Genomic DNA, 10,780 nt, shown 5'->3' with positions numbered 1-10,780 from the left:
TGTCTTGGGCTTGGGCTAGGTTTGCTTTTCCTGGAGAACCTGGGACCAGGAACGTTACCAGCTGGTAATGGATAATTATATATATGTATTATATATATATAATATATGTATTATAAATATATATGTATTATAAATATATATATATTATAAATAAAACAATGGACACCATTCCTTCAGCCTGAGACTGACCCTCATGGAGGAGTTTCCATGTGTGGTTCACAGGGATCAGTGCTGGGATCCATTCTGATCCACATGGTCTTAAATAATCCGGGGAAAAAAGCAGCAAATAGAGGGATAAGGCTTGGGGGAGAGGCAGGAATTTTCAGGGAAGTTGCCACAAAGTGATTGGGCAAGTTTGCAGCAGGATCTAAGGGTAGGAGGGGACTGGGCGATAAAAGGGCAGATAAAATACAATGTTGATAAATGCAAAGTCATGCACATGAGGAAAACAACCTGAACCACCCCCAGACCACGATGGGCTCCAAATTAGCTGCTGCTGCTGCTCAGGGAAGAGCTCTTGGAGTTAATGTGGGGAGTTGTCTGGAAATGTCAGCTCAATGTTCAGCCGCAGACAAAAAGGCAAATCAGATGTTGGCAATGATTAGGAGAGGAGCAGAGGAGAAATCAGAAAACATCGTTATCGTCCCGTGTCGATCCATGTTCGATATCCCGACCCCTCCTGCTCTGGGAGCTGAGCAAGGAGAGGCACTGAAGGTGGGATTGGCTGCTGGGGGCATTCAGGGGCACATGAGGAGCCCTAAGGTTGTGATCAGCCTGGAGAAGAGGGAAAATGGTTGTTTTCTTGTTTTCCTAATGGAATTTGGAGGTTTTCAACCCCCCCCCCCCAAAATCTCCCTGATAAGCAGGCTCAGAGCAAACCAGAGGGAATCTTCTTCCCACTGTGTTTCCTTGTGTTTAGGAACTCCCTGTCTCTGCACCCAAAGCATAAACGTGTTTGGAGGGGCTGGAATGAGCCCTTGAGGGCAGTTACAGGGGGTGGCCAGTGCAGCCCCAGCCAAACAACTCATTAAAGGTGAAAATAAGGAGAAATTGTTCAGCAGGACAAGTGTCACCTCATTGCTCACCAGCTCTCCTCAAGCATCCATCCCAGGGGACAGGGAGGGTCCCAAGGCTCTCCTGGAGTTCAGGGGAGGGAAGAGCAAATCCCTGGGACAGGAGGACAGATTTCACCTCCTGAGTCAGGCTGATGGAAGCCCGACACTGCTCCAGGCTGGTCTCTGGGCTGGGCTGGGTTTGGGCTGTGCTGCCTGAGCCAGACTCCAAACCAGCAGATCTAATCCTCCCTTCCCTGGCTCAGTTGTCCCCTTTCTGATGCTGAGCTTAAATCCCGGGAAACCAGCTGTGCAAAGCCCACATTCCTCTCCCATGCCCCCCCCTCCTCACCAGGCAGGAGCAACGAGATCCCCTTGCAGCCAACACTGAAGGGCTTCAAGGCACAAGAAACACCTGAGCAGGGGCCTGAGGGCCTTCCCTCCTTTCTCAGCCACTTGGAGCATCCTTCAGCTTCTCTCCTCACCTCCCTTTACCCATCTGTGTGGTGAGAGCCCGGGATAAATGCTGGAGGAGAGGCACGGCGGGCTCTCCGGGAGAGGTGGGCTTGGAGGAGGGGGCGTTTGTGCTGTCACCACTTCAGCTGATGCCTCCACACCACCTTGCCTTTCAGTGGCAAACAATAAAGCTCAAGGTGAGCATCACCTCTGCCCTATCTCTTAGATCCTCCTCTCTCCTGTCCATCCATCACACGCCTGCTCTCCTGCAGCCGATTGCAGCCGACCTGCATCAGCTATTGATTTATCGACAGGGGCCGGGGCTGGAAGATTCAGGGAAGCAGCTCCCCACAGAAACGCTTTTCAGAAGTAGAGATTTGATTTTTTATTTATTCTTCTCTTCAATGTATGGATTTAACAAGCTCCAGGCAACAAAGAACCCGGTCCTGCCGCACGCAGGCTCTCACACTGCCCCCGTCTCCTCCCCTTCTCCGCCGGAAAAGTCATCTTTAAGGGATTACTCTTTAAGGGCAGAGCACAGCCCTGTGGATGGAGGCAGGTCCCCAGGGCTCAGATGCTGCCTAACCTCTGTGCCGACCTCTCTCACAGGGGTAAATGTCTCCCTGGCTCCCCGTGTTTGTCACGTGTTTGTGGGGGTGTCACTGGGGGACCAAAAATTCCCTTTTTTTTTTCCCCTCTGTGTCGTGATGATGAACTTCCAGTCCAAACAGGCTCTGGGGAAGAGGCACCTGTGGGTGCAGGGGTTTCCCCGGGGCCACTGGCAAGGCAGGGCACAGCTGGCAACATCTGCAGCGTCCCCTCTCCTGGGACTGCTGGGGGGGATTGCTGCTTGGTTTGGTTTTTCCTTTCCCCACTCTTTCCCAGGAGTTTGGAGAGACCAAAATAGGAGAAAAGGCCCTCTGACCCTTGTTTTTCCCAGCTCCAAACCACCAGTCTGTCACCCAGCATTCAATCCTGAGTGATTCTCCTGCTGCACCGGCCAGGAATGTCACTACAGGGGCTGTTTCTGCCAGGACATCCCAGTGCACCCCCTGTCCCACACGTCCCTTCGTCCACCTGGGCCTGTGGATGCAGCAGGGCCACCCTGGAGCTCCAGGACAGGGTGGTGGGTGGGCAGGATGGTGAGGAGGAGGAGGAAATGCTGCCTCTCCATGGGGTGCTCATGGCCCACCCAGAGGCTGCATTTACAGGTGATGCTGCCTTAGAGAACTGAAAGTCAGCTCTCCAGGGACCAGCAGGACCTGGGACTCGGCCTCACTGACCCCTCACCCTTCCCAAACCAGCATTTTTTTTGCCTGGTGTCTGGTTTTGCTCCAAATACACCATCTGGGCTTCCGTTCATCCAAGACACCCCCTCCACGTCCTCCTCAGGCAGGTGAGGCCTCCTGCTCAGAGCACAACTCCCAGATGGTCCCAGTGCCCCCAGCCCATCTCATGGCACCAGAGGTGACCCCAGTCCCTGCCCAGCTCCCCTGCCCTCCCTCCAGGGGGGTTTGTTGGGCTGATCCTTTACAGACCTCTTGGTTTGCATAGTTAATGAGGGGTGATTTCATTTGTGGCTGCATTTACCATCTGATTACTCTCCTGTGGAAGACTAATTTGCAGGCAATGGAGACAGATGCTTCCCAAACTATCAGCCAAAAGGCCTAATTCCTGCACAGCCAACTTTTTTAATTTACTTCCTGGCTGATTAAAAAAAAATGTTTCACGCCACAGCAGGGGCCAGGGTGGTGCCAAGACAAACCCTGCCAGAGACCCTTTGGAGGCAGCTCTGCCCACAGGCTGCCAGCACCAGGGGCAGCTGCTTTGGGAAGCAGCTCTGGTGCTCCAAGGATGGGATTTCGTAGAATCACAAAACGGTTTGGGTTGGAAAGGAACTTAAAGCCCATCCAGTGCCACCCCCTGCCATGGGCAGGGACACCTTCCACTAGCCCAGGTTGATCCAAGCCCCGTCCAACCTGGCCTGGGACACTTCCAGGGATCCAGGGGCAGCCACAGCTGCTCTGGGAAACCTGGGACAGCCCCTTCCCACCCTCACAGTCAACAATTCCTTCCCAGTATCCCATCTAACCCTGCCCTCTGGCACTGGGAAGCCATTCCCCCTTGTCCTGTCCCTCCATCCCTTGTCCCCAGTCCCTCTCCAGCTCTCCTGGAGCCCCTTTAGGCCCTGCAAGGGGCTCTCAGCTCTCCCTGGAGCCTTCTCTCCTCCAGGTGAACCCCCCCAGCTCTCCCAGCCTGGCTCCAGAGCAGAGGGGCTCCAGCCCTGGAGCATCTCCGGGGCCTCCTCTGGACTCTCTCCAGCAGCTCCACGTCCTTGTGCTGTTGTTTCCCAGGGCTGGAGGCAGGTCTGCAGGGGGGTCTCACCTGAGGGGGCAGAGGGGCAGAATCCCCCCTCCCCTGCTGCCCACACTGTGGGACCAGCCCAGGGCACGGGGGGTTCTGGGTGCCAGCACATGCAGCCGGGGCATTTGGAGCTTCTCATCCACAATTTGCCCTCATGGATGACAACTGCCCAACTTCAGGGGCGGGTGGGGGATGCTCGGGAGCTCTTCTCAGAGCTCCAGTTGTGCCCCGTGTGCTCCCAGCTCCTCCCCCTGCCCCGTGCCCTTTCCTTGCCGCAGGAGGGCCGGGACTGCTGGAAGCAGGAGTTGGCCGTGGTTGCCACCACCAGCCCTTTGACTGCTCTCCAGGACACCTGTCTTCCATCCCCAAATTCGGGGGGGGTCTGGAGCCAGCGCCTGGCTCTGCCTGGCCAAGGTCAGGCGCTCTCTGAAGGGCGTTTGCAGCGGTGCCTCCCCCGGCTCCACACGAGCTGCACTGCTCGTAAGGGCTTAATGATTACCCTTAGATAACTTTATTGGCTGGGAATTATTGGCTGGCTCTGCTGCAGAGCCAACCTCCCTCCCCTCTGCGCAGCCACAGGTGAAGCCCAGCGTGGAAGGTGGGCGAGAGAACCCCACGAGGGCTGGTTGGGGGGACTTGGGTGGGATTTTTGGCTCGGGGTGTCTTTCCTTGCACGGAGAAAAAGCAGGGAATGTCCATCCTTGGCTGGGCAACCTCTGGCTCCGTTCAGGTTTCTGACCACTTTTCTCAAGTGCTTTTCATTTCCAGAGCACTTTAAAGACCTGATCTAATTAATTCCTCCGAGCCCCCGGGGGAAGGAGGCAGGTAGGGAGGTGGAGTCGGGGATCCCGCGCGGGCTCACCGGCAGCTGGGAGCTGCGATTTCAGCCGTGGCCTGTGGGAGGGAGGAAAAACAGGACGAGGATCTTCTCCACTGCTGGACGTAGGGCGGTAACACCCCACGTCACTTCATGTGAGGGGCCTCATCCAGCCCGTGGGCAGAGCTGACCTGGGGGGGTTGACCCCCACGAGGGCAGCTGGACCCCCCTCGGCAGGTGGAGATCCCGGTGGGATCCTGGCCTTGGGGTGCTGAGCAGGGTCCCCACGGCTGCAGAGGACAGGGAGAGCAGCCCCATCGCCATGGAAACGGTCCATCCTGTGTGGATGTGCATCCTGGCAGGGTGGGGTTTTTTTTTTCCCCTCCCTTCTTCTCCTTCTGCGAGCCCTCGGCATTGATCCGGGAACGTGCTCTTGGCATGTATGATCCATGCAAACACCGTGTTCCTATTGATCAGCCTCCTCTGCTGCTCGGGGTCTGTGCTGGCAGCAGAAACAAAGGCCGGGGGAAGGAGGGGAGAAAATTACCCGGCACCACACCAAGCAAACAGCTCTGCCAGAGCCTACGGGGTCTCTCTGGAGCTGCCTCCTCCTTCCTCCCATTCCCGTTCCTCCCATCTGCCCTCGGTTTTCCCCTCGCTCGTCTCTTCTCCAGCTCCCCTCTTGCTCCTGCCCACCAAAAACGGCCCAAACTCCCCCCCTTGCTCTGTTGGTGACTTCCTGGGGGCTGTTTCCAAGAACCAAGGAGGTAACATGTCCCTTCCCCCCCCTCCCAGCCCTGCTGGGATGTGGGGACATGCTGTTGGGGCGGGGGGGGGGGGTCCCAAACCCACCTCCTTTGCCAGCCGAGCTCTGTGTAAGCCTTAATAATTACAGTGAGGAGTCAATAACAATTAGGCCTAACAGCCACTCAGCAGAATTGACGCAAATTATTTTAATTTTATGTTTCTATCGATGGACTTTTCCAGGTTGGCACCTTCTCCCCCATTCCCGCTCCTCCCAGCCCCCCACTTCCCGGGCACACCCCCAGCTTGGGCGATCCAGCCCCTCCTCCCCTCCTTGCTCCAAAAAGCTGCCCCCAAAGCTGGAGTTCCCTGCAGGAGGGGGCCGCTCGTGCGTGGAAAGGTTTCTTCCTTCTGGAGGAAAACCTCTGCTCTTCCTGGGAGAGTCGTTCCCAGTCGCTCCCGAGGCAGGGCAGGAGGGAAGAGGCTGCGTTCAGGTTTGGTTTGCTGGGAATGGAACCAGGCTTTGTATCAGAGAGCTGAGTGCAACCTCCTGCAACGGGATTTTTAGGATGTTTTAGGCACGTATTTTCTCCTTCGTGGGGGGGGGAACATCACCTCAGGTTTGGCTGCTGTTCGGTTGTGGGGTTTTTTTCTTCATGCCATTCTATACAATTGACCCACTTGATACACTCATATTACACAGAAATTACAATGAATCCAATCAAAATGATGCCTCAAAAGCAAATGTTTCCACGAGCTCACATCCAGAGCTGTCTCAAGTGTCCTTGTATGGGAAATGCAGCCACAATCCCGCAGGTCCAGGCTCTGCACTGGGGGTTTGCAGCACCTCCAGCCCTTCCAGCAGCCAACCCCCCCCCCGGTGTGGGATGTGCACCCACTCATCACCAGCAGGGGAAGAAAGCACAGGTGATTTTTTTTCCTGCTGGCTGACGGTCAGCGAACGATTCCTGGATTTTTTTTCCCTCCCTATTTACGGGACTGAGCCGTTAATGGCATGACCCGCTCCACATCCCCCGGGATGCCGGGAGCTGCAGAGCTCCGCGGACCAAGAGATGACCCTCAGGCTGCGGCCGTCGAGTCTCTCACCCATCCCACGAGGGAGACTCCTCCGGGCTCCTTTCCTCCTCCTGCCTCTGGGGGTGTTTTTTCCGCCCTTCCCGGCGCTGGGAGCGGGCCCTGCCCGGCAGTAAATCCCGGCATCCCCAACCCCGCTGACCTGCAGCTTTTCTCCTCTCCTGTCATTAGGGCGAGGCGGCCCATTCACTGGGTGACAGGTGCTCAATTGCTCTTAAGTGGCTCCCAGATAATTGGGGAGGTCTTTAGCTACTTGTAACTTCCAATAATAAACAATAGAGAGAGGGAAAAGCACCCGCACGGAGCATTTAACTGATGGCCCCGTTGTCAAAACTGCGTTAGGGCTCTTCTCCTTCCCGCGGGCCAGCGCTTGGATGACGCTGTGCCACCTTGACAAGCCAGAGCCACCTCCCCGCTGTCACTTTGAGGTGGTGGGTGACAAAGGGGGAGACCCCGGGTCCGGCCCCACCCCTGCTGGGTGTCGGGGCTTGGGGGATGGAGGTTGGTAAAGCCCTCCTGGATTTTTTGGGAGTGAAGCAGATTCAGGTCCAGATCTCGGATCCAAAAGTCAAGTTTTACCTGTCAGGAGGTGTTGCTGAAGGAAAAGCTGGTTTGAAATCCCTGGTCTTCAGTGCAGCTTGCAGGAGGCTGAGCCCGCTGTCAGATCCTGCCCCGTCCCTGGAAGTGTTCAAGGCCAGGTTGGAGCAACCTGGGCTGGTGGAAGGTGGGATGAGATGGGCTTTAAGGTCCCTTCCCACCCAAACCATTCTGGGATTCTGGGATCTTTTCTTTAAATCCAGACCCAAGATGTTGCTTTTCCTGGCTCTGAGCCATCTACAGGCAACTGCCTTGTGAGGTTCCCTGGCTCCAGGCAAGGCTCTTCCCATCCCAAAAGGAGCTGGGAAAGGGCCTTTCCCCAAAGCTCCTCTGTGGCTCTGCAAGAAGACCTGTCCATGGAGCTCTCACCCTGCTGCTCTGGTGTTGGTCCAGGGAGCTGCTGGTGAGATCCTCATCCTTGCCAGGGGGAAAAGAGCACAAAGGTGGGATGAACCCCTGCAAAATCAGTGGGCAGCTGGGTTACAACTGCAATTCCCTCACAAAGGAGCTCTCAGAAACACGTCTCCAGCTCCCCAGCTGGGGTGGGATGGGGTGGGGTGAGATGGGATGGGATGGGATGGGGTGGGGTGGGAGACAGGGCTCATCACAGCACTAACTACCCACATGGAGGCAGAAATGAGATTTACCCTTGCCCTGCTCCAGGCTGAAGGATGCACAAGCTGAGAACTCGGAGCCAGCAGTAGGGGTGGGAAGGTCTTCTAGAGGTTTCCTTGGACTCCTGCTCAGCAGTGCACTTGTGTACAGAGCCTTTCTGGGAGCATCACTCTGCTTTAAATGTGTCTATTAAGCCCCTTCTTCAGTCTGGGAACCCCAACTTCCTAAATAAGCCAGCGAGGATGGGATGGGACATGTCTGGGCTGTGCCAGGTGATCTCATGGACACCACGTGTCCACGGTGTCCCTGTGCACGGGGTGCTCCCAGGGCTGCTCAGGTGTTGCTGGGGGGATCTGAAGCCATCCCTCCCACATGGACCACCCTCCCCTTCTGCTTCTGTGCCTCCCCCAGGAGAGTCCAGCCTTGGCTTTGGCCAACAACCACTGAAGCCCCTGCAGCCGTGCCCGGGGTGAGGATCTGTGTGCCCAGAGGCAGAGGATGGTGAACACCCCATTTCTTCCAAATGCTGCTGCCCACAGAGCCAACAGCCCCCCAATAACGGGGACCCTCGCCCATAAATTCTCCATTGATTCACCAGGAGAGGAGAAGGGCAACAAATATTATTCCCAATGAATAATTCAAGCAGCTCCAAGCCATGCCTTGCGTGTTCATTACCCTCCACGAGGACCTGGGGGATAGAGCTTGAAAGGCCCTATAAAAGGAAACTGGGGAAGATTTATTTTTGAGGTTGGGCAAATCCCAATAACCCACGGCAGGAGGGGTTGTGCCTTGTGCTGGAGCAGGGGCTGCTCAGCCCTGGCCCCCCTGCTCCCTCCTGGCTGATGCTTTGTTAAAAAAGGAAAGCACTTACGGTGCTGTTGGGGATCAGTCCACTCTCCTTTCTTCCCCGCCGAAGCTTTCAGGGATGAAAGCACTCTAAAGTGCTGGCTCTGGTGTTGGGAGCTGAGCAGTGAATAATCCCCCTCCTTCAGCCCCTGCCTGCCGGGGAGGTGGTGGTTGGGTCATGAGCTGGGAGGGAATTTTTGCTCCTCAGTGCCCTGGAGACAGTGTGGGTGTGGGTGTGGGTGTGGGTGGGTGTCAGCACAGAACCACGGAGTGTGCTGAGCTGGAAGGGACCCACAAGGATCATCGAGTCCAACCCTCAGCCCTACACAGGCCCATCCCCAAGAGTCACTCCCTGTGCCCCAGAGGATCATCCAAATGCTCCTGGAGCTCTGGCAGCCTTGGGGCTGTGCCCACTGCCCTGGGGAGCCTGGGCAGTGCCAACCACCCTCTGGGGAAGAATCTTTTCCTGAGATCCAACCTAATCCTGCCCTGGCACAGCTCCAGCCCTTCCCTGGGTGCTGTCCCTGGTCCCCCCAGAGCAGAGCTCAGTCCCTGCCCCTCCTCTGCCCCTGCCCAGCAAGTTGGAACTGCACTGAGGTCTCCCCTCAGTCTCCTCTGCTCCAGCTGAACACACCAAGTGCCCTCAGTGTCCTCACACAGCTTCAAATCAAGGCCTGTCCCCATCTCCATTGTCCTCCTTTGGACACTCTCCAATGGCTTCAGATCCTTCTGACATTGTGGTGCCCAAAACTGCCGCAGTATTCCAGGTGAGGCCACCCCAGTATGGAGGTATTGAGCCCTCTGGGATGCTGGGACTTACCTGGTGCCACCAGGAATTAGGTACCAAGCCAGGGAACACAGCCAGGCACGAGCATCCTCTGCCCACCCCATCTGAGGGCGGTGATGTTGGTCAGGTCCTGCCAGGGCGAGGGACCAGCCGAGCTGCTGTGGGACACAACAGCTGCCCTCCCTGCACGACCCTTTGTCACCCTTAACCTCTCCCCTCCAGGCCACAACACCTGGAAGTTTGGTTTTTGGAGGGGGCTGCCTGAAACCACATGGAAAGAGAGGTGCTTTGCCTGGAGAAGTTGTCTTTGCCTGGAGAAGTTGTCTTTTCCCTTGCCGGAAAGGTACAGGGGTTTGCTTTTTTATTTTAAGTAAATACAAAGGGAGGATTGAGGTTTTGATGCAAGTCTGACGCTGCTGAGATTTGGAGTTGGGTGTCAGCTCCACCACAGAGTCACTACCTGGCCACTGGCTCCACAGGTCACCACCTGTAGCTCTCTGTCATCATAGAACCACGGAACAGTTTGGGTTGGAGGGGACCTTAAAGCCCATCCAGTGCCACCCCCTGCCATGGGCAGGGACACCTTCCACCAGCCCAGGTTGCTCCAAGCCCCGTCCAGCCTGGCCTGGGACACTTCCAGGGATGGGGCAGCCACAGCTGCTCTGGGCAACCTTTGCCAGAGCCTCCCCACCCTCCCAGGGAACAATTCCTCCCTGATATTCTATCTAACCCCATTTTGTTCCAGTTTAAATCCACTGCTTGTCCCTGCTGCTGAGCTCCTCGGAGCAGGCACTGCTTGTCCTTGGGCATAACCCCCTCTCTGGATGTTCCTGTAAGAAACGACACCTTCTGGTGGCTCCACTTCCCCCCCTGCCCAAAGCAGCAGCTCCATCTCGCCGGCGCTGCTCTTGCCGTGCCCGTGAGCTGCCTGGGCTGGGAGGCTCTTGCTTCCCTGACTGGTGCTTCCCTCTCTCCTCTCTGTTATCTCTGCCAATAAAACCCGCTCCCGAGATCGAGCCCTTGATCAATGATGGCAGGATCCATCTCCCATCACCTGAGCGAGGTGGCCGTGGCAGCTGGGTGGGGAGAGGGGCCCTCCCCGAGAGGACAATTCATCCTGGCTATCGGACACCGGCCGTCACAGGGGACAAATGGCTCTCTGAGGGTGGAGATCCTTCCCTGATGGCCTCAACGCAGTGACCAGGCTGGATTTAACACCTTCCCTTTGGGCAGCCAAAGACCAAGGCTTGGCTGGGAAAGCTGCCCCTGGACTGGCCTGGTGGAGGTTCCCCCAAAACGTCTCCCAGGATTCGAGGGGACAAGTGACACCCAAGGGCTGTCGTGGTTTGGACCTGGCTCCCCACCAAGTTCCTGAACCTACTCCAAAAAGCTCCCTCCCCTTGTTCA

The 10,780-nt window shown here is 56.6% G+C and overlaps 1 long non-coding RNA gene across 1 annotated transcript; it reads right to left on the bottom strand.

Moving 5' to 3' along the window:
- Window positions 1-5,756: 5,756 nt before the first annotated feature.
- On the bottom strand, window positions 5,757-9,488 carry LOC114003218. Its single transcript, XR_003546152.2, has 5 exons — window positions 9,407-9,488; window positions 8,612-8,739; window positions 7,495-7,581; window positions 7,108-7,206; window positions 5,757-5,983 (listed from the first exon to the last, which is right to left on the bottom strand). It is a non-coding gene; the product is annotated as an uncharacterized LOC114003218 (long non-coding RNA).
- Window positions 9,489-10,780: the final 1,292 nt, after the last annotated feature.

The sequence above is a fragment of the Pipra filicauda genome, unplaced genomic scaffold (genome assembly GCF_003945595.2).
Source record: "Pipra filicauda isolate LSUMZ 115617 unplaced genomic scaffold, ASM394559v2 scaffold577_size276649_pilon, whole genome shotgun sequence".
NCBI lineage: Eukaryota > Metazoa > Chordata > Aves > Passeriformes > Pipridae > Pipra > Pipra filicauda.
The sequence above is the reverse complement of the archived record's forward strand: the minus strand, read 5'-3'. Positions and strand labels throughout refer to the sequence as shown.